General features: G+C 38.7%; 1 protein-coding gene across 4 annotated transcripts in view; it reads left to right on the top strand.

The window, feature by feature from the left end:
• Window positions 1-12,168, top strand: part of HECTD4 (HECT domain E3 ubiquitin protein ligase 4) — a 195,019-nt gene that overhangs the window by 86,952 nt on the left and 95,899 nt on the right. The window lies entirely within an intron of this gene.

Below are 12,168 nucleotides of genomic sequence, written 5' to 3'. Positions count from 1 at the left end.
GAAACTTCTGCGTTATTTTGATTCATATTTCTCTTATTATTAATGATTTAGATCATTCTTGCATATGGTCATTACTATTTCTTATTATTATTGTTGTTGAATAGAATGGTGTGATTTTATTTTTTTCACTTATTTTATTTTTTCTCAGTTACATGTAAAAAAATTTTAACATGCTTTTTTAAAAATTTAAAGTCGCAAATTCTCTCCTTTCCCCCCCTTACTTGAAAAGGACAAATAATTTGGTATACATTATATGTGAAGTCATACAAAACATATTTCCATATTAGCCATTTTACAAAAGAAAACAAACTGAGAGAGAAAGTTAAAAAAAAGTATGCTTTGATCAGCATTTAGACTCTATCAGTTCTTTCTCTGGAGATTGATAGGATTTTTCATCATAAGCCCTTCAGAATTATGTTGGATCATTGTATTGCTCAGAATATCTACTTCATTTACAGTTGATCAGTGTACAGTATTGTTGTTAATGTACAATGTTCTCCTGGTTCTGCTCACTTTACTTTGCATCAGTTCATATAACCATCATGCCATAAGCAATTAGGGGTAGTTTTATCTCTTTTTTACCTGTCTTTATGCTTTTAATTTCTTTCTCTTATTGCTACTGCTAGCATTTCCAGAACTATATCAAATATAGCAAGAGGCTTGCTTTACTCTCATATTTATTGGAGAAGTTCTGGAGGACCTACATCGTCTATGGGTGCTTGAGTTTGATTTTAGATAGATACTTTTTATGTTGTTTATAAAAAGATCCCTCTTTGCCTATACTTTGAAGGATTTATAATATAAATGAGGTTACACTTTACCAAAGGTTTTTTCTGCATCTGTTTAGATAATCATGGGGTTTGAGCTGTTTTTATTTTTAATATGATTAATTATATTGATTACTTTTCCAATGTTGAACCATCCTTGCATTCCTGGTATGCCCAACTTGATTACAATGAATGATTTCTTGAATGAATTGGATGTGGTCTATTTGACAAAATTGTATTTAGAAGTTTTGAATTGACATTCAGTAATGATATTGGTTTATAATTCTGTGTTTCATCTTTCCCTAATTTAAGTATTGGACTATATTTATCTCATAAAAGGAATCTGGTAAGGGACCTTCTTTCTCATTTTTGAGAATAATTTGTGTAGTATTGATTTCTTTGAAAAATTGATAGAATTCTTCCTGTGAATCCATAAAGATTAGGAAGATTTTTTCCCTCTGGCAATTCCTTTGAATCTAGTTTCATTTCCTTTTCTGAGATTGGGTTTTTTAAAAGATCTCTATGTGGTATTCTGTTAGTTTGGGTATTTTATGTTTGTGGAAGTATTCCTCTCTTTCTTTTGTATTCTCAGTTTTACTAGTATAAAACGGTGCCGAGTAGGTTCTGATAATTCTTGTTCTGATCTTAATGTGATTTCACCTTATTTGTTTGCTATTTGATTTTATTTTCTTACCTTTTCTTTTTAATTAGATTGGCTGAAAGCTTTTAAATTTTATTAGTCTTTTCAAAGAATCACCTTTTAGTTTTAGTTCTCATTTCCAGGTTATCTCTAACTTTTGATATCTCCTCTTTTTGTGCTTATTTTAGGTTTATTTGTTGACTTTCTAATTTTTAAAATGCATATTCAGCTTATTAATCTTCTCTTTTTCTATTTTGTTAATGTATGTTTGTAGGGATATAATTTTTCCCCTGAGGACTGCTTTATCTGCATCCCAGAAATTTTGGTATGTTTTTTTCATCATTATTATTTTCTTCCACATAATTATTAATTGTTTCTATGTTCTTTTGCCTACTCGTTATTAAAGATTTCATTGTTAAGTCTTCATTTGGATCTGTCTTTTGTTTGTGTTCCCTGAACTGATTACTATTTTTATTGCATTGTCATCTGTAAAGGACATACTATTTCTGCCTTTTAAATTTTATTTTTATTTCTCCCCTTTTTGCAATATACATTGTGACCTAACATATGATTAGTTTTTGTAAAGGTTTCATGTTGTGCTGAGAAATACATATATTCCTTTGCAGTCCAACTTAAAAGATACAATAAATCTTTTAGCTCTAGGTTTTCCAACAATTTGTTCAGTTCTGCATTATTCCTTTTGTTTGTCTTTCTGTTAGATTTATCTAAATCTCCTGTCATTAAGTACTCTAAGGTACGTATTTTGGCCTCCCTTTTCTAAACAGCTTCTATATTAGTACGCTGTAGATCTTGTGCCCTGATCCCTTTTTTCTGTTGTGTATCACTCTTGAAAGTACCACTTGCTGCTTGTGATCAAGAGGATATTGCCTCATGGTTGGAATTTTCCTGTGTCCATGATTGTGAGGGTCATTATTAACCTTGACTCTTCCTATCACCATTTTTTTCCTATTTGTCTTGAAATGTCTCTGGGTCCATTTCCTGCCACTCCTCTGGGTGTCATTTGCCCAAAGGAGCTCTGATTTTCCTTCTCTTGAGGCAGGTTGGGTGGTCTCTCTAAAGCACCAAATTCCTACAGATTACACCCACTGTAAGGTCTGGATCTCCTGTTGTAAAATATCTTTCTTCTCCCATGGGAGCACGCATCAATAATACTGTCTCCTACCAGTGTAACAAGACTTCCCTCTTTCCTCTTGCTCAATCCCTCCCTATGCTTCCCCTTTCATTCTCCTCTAGGCTTCTTCTTGAGAGACTATAGGACTTCTTTTCATTTCATTGATTTGTTCAAGGTACATTACATATATTTCCTTTTATCTTCTTCCTTTCCACTTAGGGGAGTATACTCATTCTGTAATTTAGTCTCTCAAACACACGCAAATATTAATTGACTTCCAGGAGGGTACAGGCCTGTTTCTATATCATCATTCTATTTGACTTGCTTTTCCCTTGAATTCTTGTGTACTTTTAGAAAAAAACTCTTGGTTTTTCTGTTGTTATTTTGTTGTTATTGTTCTTGGTTTCTATGGATCTATCATCTTGGGTTTTTGAAAAGAAAAAAAAATTTTGTTCAGGTCTGAATTTCTTTCTAGGAATGCTTCAAATGCCTCTTTTTTTTTTTTTTTTAAATTGGAAGTCCCATCTTTTTTCATTAATGGTTAGGCTCAGATTTGCAAGAAAGGTATGTCTCCTTGGGTTCCATCATGAGCTCCTTTGCTCTTCAAAACACATTATTCCATTCACTCCTATGGTTTCAGGTATAATCTTGTGTTATTTTAATAACTTTTCCTTTATATTTGAAACTTTTTTCATGGTCACTTGGAGAATTTGTTGTTTATCAGTAGAATTGTTAAATTTAACTAATATGTGTCTTGGAGTTTGTAGCATAGGGTTTGGTTTGTTGTTGTTGTTTTGGAGGCAATCTGTGGATTTTTTCAATTGGTACTTTGCTTTTTGTGTTCAGAAATTTGGGGCAGTTTTCTTGTATTATTTCTTGCATTGTGGTGTCAAGGGTTTTTTACTTGTCATATAGGCTTGTAATCCTTAACTTGCCAGGTCCTGTCTTCAAGATCACTAATCAATCAATCATCTCGCATTTATTAAGCACCTACTATGTGTCAGGAACTTTGATAACCTCTGTGTATACAAAGAAAGACAAAAAAATAGTCCTGTCTTTTAAGAAGTACATAATCTGTTGGAGAAATAAAATACAAAACAACTGTGTACATGCAAGATATTTACGTAGGATACATTGGAGAAAATCAACAGAGGGAAGACACTCAGATTAAGCAGAGAAAGGCTTCTTGCCGAAGATTGGGATTTAGCTGACGCTTGAAGGAAGTCAGGGAATACAGGAGGTAGAGATGAGGAGGGAGAGAGTTGCAGCTATGGGGGACAGCCCAAAGTTGGGAGCGTTGTGTGTGAGGAACAGCAAGGAGGCCAATGTGATTGAGTGTCAAAAGCTACAGAGAGGTTAAAAAGAATGAGGGTGGGATTGATATGTTTTGCTTCTATGGAGATCTTGTTTTCTTTTTATATTATTACTTTTTGCTTCTCTTTTTCCAGAAAATCCATGTATTTGAATTCCCAATCATTTATTCCCTCTTTTGTTTCTTTGGTGACACTTCCCTTTGTGGCTTCAAGTTTTTTGTTTTGCTTATAATTTCTGTTGTGCAGGCCATATATTTTGCTTTCACAGTGCTTATTTTTCCTTTAAACCATTCAGGGACATCCTGCTGTGGTTCTACCTCCCTTGGGAGGCTAGATAGGCTCCTTTGCCTCATCAGATGTTGATTTGTTTTCCTTTGTCTTTTAATATCTATTCAGAGATGTTTGGACTTTTTTCTGATCTAGATGCCGTGTTCCCTCCCATTATTATCTTCTCTGTTGACTTATCTGCTTATGCTCAAGGACTTTAACTGATTTTTTTAAATTACTGAGGTCTTTGTTGACTTGAGTCTTTTTTCTTTATTTTCTCCTTTTGCTCTCTTTCTAACTCCTTCCCCTTTGATTCCAGTTTTCCTGGGGGATGGACCTCGCAGTGGTTTCTGATTCCTCTCATGCTGGGCAATTCACAATTCACTGGCCTCAGTCTCTCCTTGAAGTGATTTCTGAAGGGACAGAATTGGCTCCTGGTGGATGCTAAGTGCTTTCTCTCAGTTCTGGTGGAGTTCCACACGTGCTATTTTACTGTCTCAGTTCCCTTTGTTCCTCCCTCCACCCGAATCAAAATTCTTGGAGCTGTTGTTTACAGATTTCCAAGGCACTTCCCTTCTTTCCTCAATGAGTTTGGTACCTGGCTCACAATTTTTCTTTTATCTTGATCTGTTGGTGAACCAGTTTAATTTCATGTTGTCTTCTTTTCTTGAGTTCCTTAGCCTCCTTATCATATCACCAGTTGCTCCCTGCTAAGCCTTAGCCTTGAATCACTCCCACCATCTTCAGCCTTTGCTCCTGTACATGCCTCTGAAGAAAGGTAGAAAAAAATCATGTAGCCTTTCTGTTTGGGTCCAACACAAATTTGTTACACAACCTCAACTGGCCTCTTACTGCTGCAAGGCAATTGCACTGTACCTCATTTATCAACTCACTCTCCCACTCTCCACAGTGGTTCTTTCTTTCAGACCTTTTTATTTCTCCTCAAACCTCCCATGGCTCCTCCTTTCCCTCCACCCTCTCTGCTGAGAAGCTTGCCTCATATTTTACCAAAAAAATTGATGCCATTTACCATGAGCTCTCTCTTATCCCTTCTTCCTCGTCTATCACTCAGATGTATTCTGCTACCATCTTCTCCTTCACCCTTGTCTCACATGATGAAGTAGCCTAACTCATTACCAAGGCTAATCTCTCTACTTACACAAATGATCCTATTGTATCCTGCTTCCTCCAATGGATTGTCCCGTCTCTCATCCCCACTCTATTACTTATCTCCTCAGGCTTTTTCCCTACTGCCTGCAGACTTGCCCACGTCTCCCCCATCCTCCAAAAAACCTCACTTGATCCTTCTGTCCTTGCTGACTGTCATTATATATCTCTTCTACCCTTTGTAGCTAAACTCCTTGAAAAAGCTGTCTACAATAGGTGCTTCTGCTTTCTCTTCTTCTACTTTCTTCTTAACCCTTTACAGTCTGGCTTCTGACCTCATCATTCCATTAAAACTACTCTCTCCAAAATTACCAGCAATGTCTTAATTGCCAAATCCAATGGCCTTTTCTCAGTCCTCATTCTCCTTGGCCTTTCTTCAACCTTTGACACTTTTGATCACCTTCTCTTCTTTGATGCTCTTCTCTCTAGATTTTCAGGGCACCACTCTCTCCTAGTTCTCCTCCTACTTATCTGACCACTGTTTATCAGTCTACTTTGCTGGATCCTTATCCAGGTCATGTCCTCTAATTATAGTTATCCCACAGGATTCTCTCCTGAACCCTCTTCTCTTCTTTTTTCTTTTTTTTTCTTTTTGGTGAGGCAATCGGGGTTAAGTGACTTGCCCAGGACCACACACCCAATAAGTGTCAAGTGTCTGAGGCCGGATTTCACTTCTCTTTTCCTTCTGTACTACTTCATTTGGTGATCTCATCAGATATTATGGCTTTAATTACCATCCCTATACTGATAAATCTCAAATCTACTATCCTGCCTGAATCTCTCTGTTTTCCTCCAGTCTCATATCTCCAGCAGCCTTTCAGACATCTTGAACTAAACTTGTCCAAAATGGAACTTACTATCTTTCCCCCTAAACCCTTCCCCTCTCTTAACTTCCCTCTTACTTTCGAGGGCAACACCATCCTTCTAGTACTTCAGGCTCATAACCTCTATATCATTTTTGATTCCTGTCTATCTCACCCTCCCATATCTAATCTCTTGCCAAGGCGTGTTAATTTCACCTTAGCAATATCTCTCGAATATGCCCCCTTTTCTCCTCTGACCCTTCCACCACTCTAGTGCAAGCCCTCATCACCTCACACTTAGACTATTACAATAGCCTAATGGTGGGTCTGCCTGCCTCAGTCTCTCCCCACTCCAGTCCGTCCTCTATTCAGTCACTAAAGTGATTTTTCTAAGGCTCAGGTCCAATTTTGTCACCCACCCCCTACTCATTAAACTCCAGTAGCCTCCTATTGCCCCCACTATAAATGCAAAATCCTGTTTGGCATTCAAATACCTCCATAACCTTCCCTCCTCCTGTTTTCCCAGTCTTCTTAACATCTTACTTCTCAACACATACTCTTTGATTCAGTGACACTGGCCTCCTGGCTGTTCCAGAAGTAGGACACTCCCACCTCTTGGTTCCTAGCATTTCTCTGGCTTGCCCCAGTGCCTGAAATGGTCTCCTTCATCTCTGCCTACTGGCTTCCCTGGCTTCTTTTAAGTCCCATCTGAGGTCTCATCTTCTACAGGAAGCCTTTCCCAACCCCTCTTAATTCTAGTGCTTTCCCTCTTTTAATTATTTCCTGTGTATCCTATATATATAGCTTGTTTGTACATATTTGTTTACTTGTGTCTCCCTCATTAGAATGTGAACTCCTTGAAGACAGAAGACTGTCTTTTGCCTCTTTTTGTATCCCTAGCACTTAGCATAGTGCCTTGTACATAGTAGGTGTTTAATAAATGTTTACTGACTGACTGACTGACTGACTCAGTTCTCTAGCCGAGTTTGGGGTTTCCATGCTGTTGTCCTAGCCAGAATAAGCATCTGCCTTTTGGTTTTCTGCAGCATGGGGAGGAGTGGTATGGGCTAGCTCACAGGTGAGGAACTTGTGGCCTCGAGGCCATATGTGGCCCTTTAGGGCCTCAGGTGCATCCCTTGGAATCCAGACTTCACAGAAGAAATCCTTTGAGTAAGGGGATCCCCTTGGATTCAATCAAAGGGCTGCACTTGAGGCCCCACATGTGGCCCTGAGGCTGCAGGTTCCTCACTCCTGAGCTGGATGTTAATTCTGTTCTAAGCCGATGGGTAGGCTTATTTGGCCTTGTCATAGCAAGGTGGGAAATGGGGGAGACGCTAAGTGAGTACATTAGGGTTAGTAATTAGCCTTTTCTGCTTTTAGTTCATTAGATTTTTACCTTGTTAGGATTTTTGGTGTCTTAGACCATGAAGGTAGCTGAAATTGCTCTATCTCTTGTGCATAATTCCTATTTTAGAGATGTTTAAGAGGCCCTGAGGATTATAAAAAAATGTTCCTCACCTCTAATTTCTCAATCCAAAAGCATGTTTTCCAGTTTTTAGAAATTGGCATCCCTATGCCCAGTTCCACATTGAAGTGACCAGGTATTGATGTATAAGTTGATTTGGTTTTTAGGGTCTTGCCAGATTCATTAGATAATTGCATTCTCTTCTTCCTCTCCAACAAAGGTTGACTCACAATCCACATTTATTATCGTGGTCCCTAATCCACAGTCATCCTTATGGTGCTCAGTAAACTGATGACCTCTCCTCTTCATGAGGGCCCTTTGCTTCTGTGCATCACGAATACTATAAGGCAAGAAGACCAAGTATCTCAAGTAATGATGTTGCTTTTGGGCACACAACTAAACCAACTCTGCTGCATATTTAGGGAGAACCTGTTAGCCATCCTTCCATTTAGCTTCAGCAGCTGCAACTTCTTTGTCTAATGGTTTCATTTATAGAGAAACTATCAGTTTGGAAATAGTTGGGTTCCTCTAGTCAATGGTCATTGGATAAAAATCTGACATTTAGAGTACAAACAGTTAATTTAATGTTTATTGACAATCCAAAAATGAATTCTTAGCACCTTCTGCCTTCCTTTCTGCTACGCTGACTGCAGAAGCTTAGGACTAAGTGCTGGTTCTAATTTTTCTAATTTTCACGTTCAGAGGATTCGCCTGATATCGAGCCTCCCTAGTCTGGGAAAATAGACCCATGTTGTCCCTGGAACTTGAAGTAAAGACTTCTTAGCTAGGAAGAATCTGTCAGATCTTTAACTTCCCCAACCTAGCTGTTGAGAGTCAAGGGTCGCTTTCACACCCCAACGAGGAAATGGAGCAGGACTATCATGGAGGGTTCAGCTATGTCAGTTCCATTATTTTATGTTACCATTATTAGTATGATTTAGAAAATATCCCCATGGACTTGTTGCTTTGGTGATCAGGCATGCAAGAGCTAGGCCTTTTAGAGCTTGCAGTTAAGATTGACAAGCATGGAGGATGTACCAGTTTTTAGACCTGGACCACAGGAATTGGACACTTCTGTGAACTTCTCAGAGTAGTTATTTTCTCTATTGCAGATTGCAGCCTGTTCATGCCATCTTCTCTAGTATGGTGTTTGACCATGCCCTTTTCTAAATGTGCCACAGGCAATCTCTCAGACAGATTTGAAGCCTTCCTGTATGCCTTGTAATATTTTGTAGATACCAGTGCCACACACCATGGATGGCCATTGCTTGATCTTCTAGTCTTCCCAGACCACCTCCTTTGATAGTTGATCAACCAATGGCATCACCTCCCTAATGTCATGGTCTTCTTTGAGAACGAAGGACAAACAGTAACAGCTAATAAATTATAACAGAACCCAAGATCAGGAAAAACAGTTATGTACAGAAAGTATGGTATAAATTAAAATTACTCATTTGTACTTTTTTATTTCTACTGGGAAGAATGAGAAAAAAGGATCCATTGTTATTTAGCAGCAAAGTCTGTCGAATGAAATACTTGATTACTCTTCATTAATTTCAAATGTTAAAAGTTTCACTGCTCTCCATTATCATATAGAAGAGGGGAAGAAATACCTATTGTATTTGATTTGTTATGTGAATTTGAATTAGACGGGACAATTTAGTTTGCAGACATTTTTTTCCTTTACCTGTGATTTAATTGCTGTGGGTACTTCCTTGTATGGAAACTTCTCCCATTCAGACAGATTGTCATTTGATCTGTAGCTTTTTCATTTTTGAGAGTTGTCTGGGTGACTGAAAGGTTAAGTGACTTGCCTTCCGTCACACAGATAGGATGTGTTAGTGGCAGGATTTGGACCTAGGTTTTTCTTGCCAAGCCCAGCCTTCTAGCTACTGTGCCAGGAGTCCTCAACTATTTATAGGTGAAAAAATGTTTTCCTCCAAACAAGCCTGTGTCATTTATTTAAGTCTCCTTCTCCTCCACTTTGCAGATAAGGAGCCTTTGACTCTGAGGGTGAAACACCTCATCTGAAGTCATAGCCCAGGCCAGAGCCAGGAGACAGTGGAGCTCTAGACTAGAGCTTCGGGGGAAGAATTGAAGGAGGGTTTTTCAAATAGACTTCAAAGGGTCTCATCTTTTTTTTCCTTTTTTTGTCTAGTATTTTATTTTTCCCCAATTACATGTAAAAAGAATTTTAACATTTGTTTTTAAAACTTCAAGTTCTAAATTGTCTCCCTTCTTCCCTTCTTACCCCTCTCATTGAGAACGCAAGCAGTTTGATATAGGTTATACATGTGTCGTCATGCAAAACATATTTCCATATTAGTCATGTTGTGAAAGAAAACATAGACAAAAAAAACCTCGAGAAAAATAAAATTAAAAAAAAGTATGCTTCAATCTGCATTCAGAAACCATCAGTCCTTTTTCTGGGGATGGATAGCATTTTTCATCATAAGTCCTTCAGAGTTATCTTGGATCATTGTATTGCTGAGAATAGCTAAGTCATTTACAGCTGATCACCTCACAATATTGTTGTTACTTTACTATATATAGTACATGTCACTTTGCATCAGCTTCTCTAAATCTTTCCAGGTTTTTCGGAGAGCATCCTGCTCATCGTTTCTCATAGTACAATAATATTCCATCCCAATCACATGCCACAATTTGTTCAGCCATTCTCCAATTGATGGGCGTTTGCTCAATTTTCAATTCTTGGCCACCAGGAAAGAGCTGCTGTAAATATTTTTGTACATATAGATCCTTTTCTAAAGGATCTCATCTTAAAGCTCTGTGTTTATCAGAGAAGGAAGCTGATGCCATATTAATTGGAATATACATATTCAAAACGTCATGGAGGATGGTGTCATTGTGCCCACACAGTAACTAATTTCCCAGTGTTCCTAATGCACTCTTTTAATTAAAGTTTCTTAACCATAAGTAAGAGCCTATCTTCTGGATTTATGACTTGCAGAATTCATTTGTTGTGGCACAGGAGGAGAAAAAACAAGAAGAAGTGGCATTTGCCATGGGGTTGCTGCATTGGATGGAAGAAGTTGGGCTTTTTTCACTTTTCCAGTTTCAGACAAAGCACTAAAAAAAGTCTGTGCTAAACTATTAATGAGAAGTTATGATTTAAGCCCTGACAGGTTCCGAGCTGTAATGCTGTGAATAAGTTTCTCATTATTTCTCACCCGAGTAAGTATAGCAGATCCTAAATGAGCTCCAGTACTCTTCAGATCGTGGTGTTGCCAATATATGCAGGGAGATTAAATTAGAAAGCTCATCTTCTTCTTAATGATAGCTTGCGTCAATGACCCAAAAGAAGTTATCTAATGGAATTTCATAAATCTTGCAGGTACAAATTTATTCGGAGATATAGATGAGGAAATACTATGATAAAGATCTTTCTGGCTCATCTCATGTTCAGAACTCACTGGATTATATGGTGTACATAGAATCGCATAGTGATTAGGATGCTGGGCCTGGAATTCAAATCCTGCCTCAAAAACTCACTAGTTTTGTGATCATGGCCTGACAAAGCCAATGACATCATGTAGGTCAAGGGCTTCTGAAACCTTAAGGCACTGTACAAATGTCCATTACCACTACAACAAAATGGATGTCTGATAGTTTAACATGTATAAAATCCACTCAAGTCTGGTCCCAGTGATGTCACAGTATAGAGTGACTCAAAGTTATCAGCGGATATGCCATCAAAATGTGAGCTATGTCCAATGGCCAACCCAATTGCATTTAGGGAGCCTTATCTTTGGGTTTGTTCATTGCACTTCCTGAGGATACTCCATGAAGTAGTAATTGGCTTGGTCGTATACCTGGGTGGAGGGTGTACCTACACACAGAATCATGGTACGTTTCATACAATTCACCCAGCAACCTGACCATGCGTCAGACCAAGTGGCAGCATGACATAGTGGATGGAAGACTTGGGTTCACTTTTCTGATACCTACTGGCTATGTGACCCTGGGTAAGTCACTTAACCTCTCAATCACCCCTCAACTCACTAAGACTGTAGGTTACAGAACACTTGTTGATTCACATTGGTAGAGGAAATTCACTTGCGGGAATTTCTATGCTGATGAAATCATTGGTCCAGACCAAAAAAAAAAAATTAGAAATCATGATGCCTTCAAGCATCTTGAATTCTCCTGAAGAGAAACGTTGTATACCTTGACATTTAAAGACAGTGATTTCAGTGTTTGGGAGAGTACTAATACGTGGAGCGATCCGAAGGACCTCATGCCTCAGGTGGGCCTGCAGCTGAGTCCGGGGGGAGCTGGAGGCTCCAAGAGATTGGAGGAGGAAGGGAAACATTCCACATCTTGGGGGTAAAAAAAGAGGGTGGATCCTGAAGGGCTTTACGTGCCAGACAGAGGAGTGTGTATTTCATCTTGGCGACAAGAGGCTTCTGAAGCAGGAGGGGTAGCATGGTCAGCTTTTTGCTTTAGAAATATCAGTCTGCCAGCTATGTTGGGGGATGACTTGGAGGGGGAAACGATGGGTTTGGGGAGACCGATGAGAAGGCGAGAGCAGTAGTCTAGCAGAGATGTGCTCAAGGCCTGAGCTGGGCTGGTGGCTCTGCTAATGGAGACATT

Source organism: Vombatus ursinus, unplaced genomic scaffold (genome assembly GCF_900497805.2).
Source record: "Vombatus ursinus unplaced genomic scaffold, bare-nosed wombat genome assembly UNPS02001287.1, whole genome shotgun sequence".
NCBI classification, from domain to species: Eukaryota; Metazoa; Chordata; class Mammalia; order Diprotodontia; family Vombatidae; genus Vombatus; species Vombatus ursinus.
The sequence above is the reverse complement of the archived record's forward strand: the minus strand, read 5'-3'. Positions and strand labels throughout refer to the sequence as shown.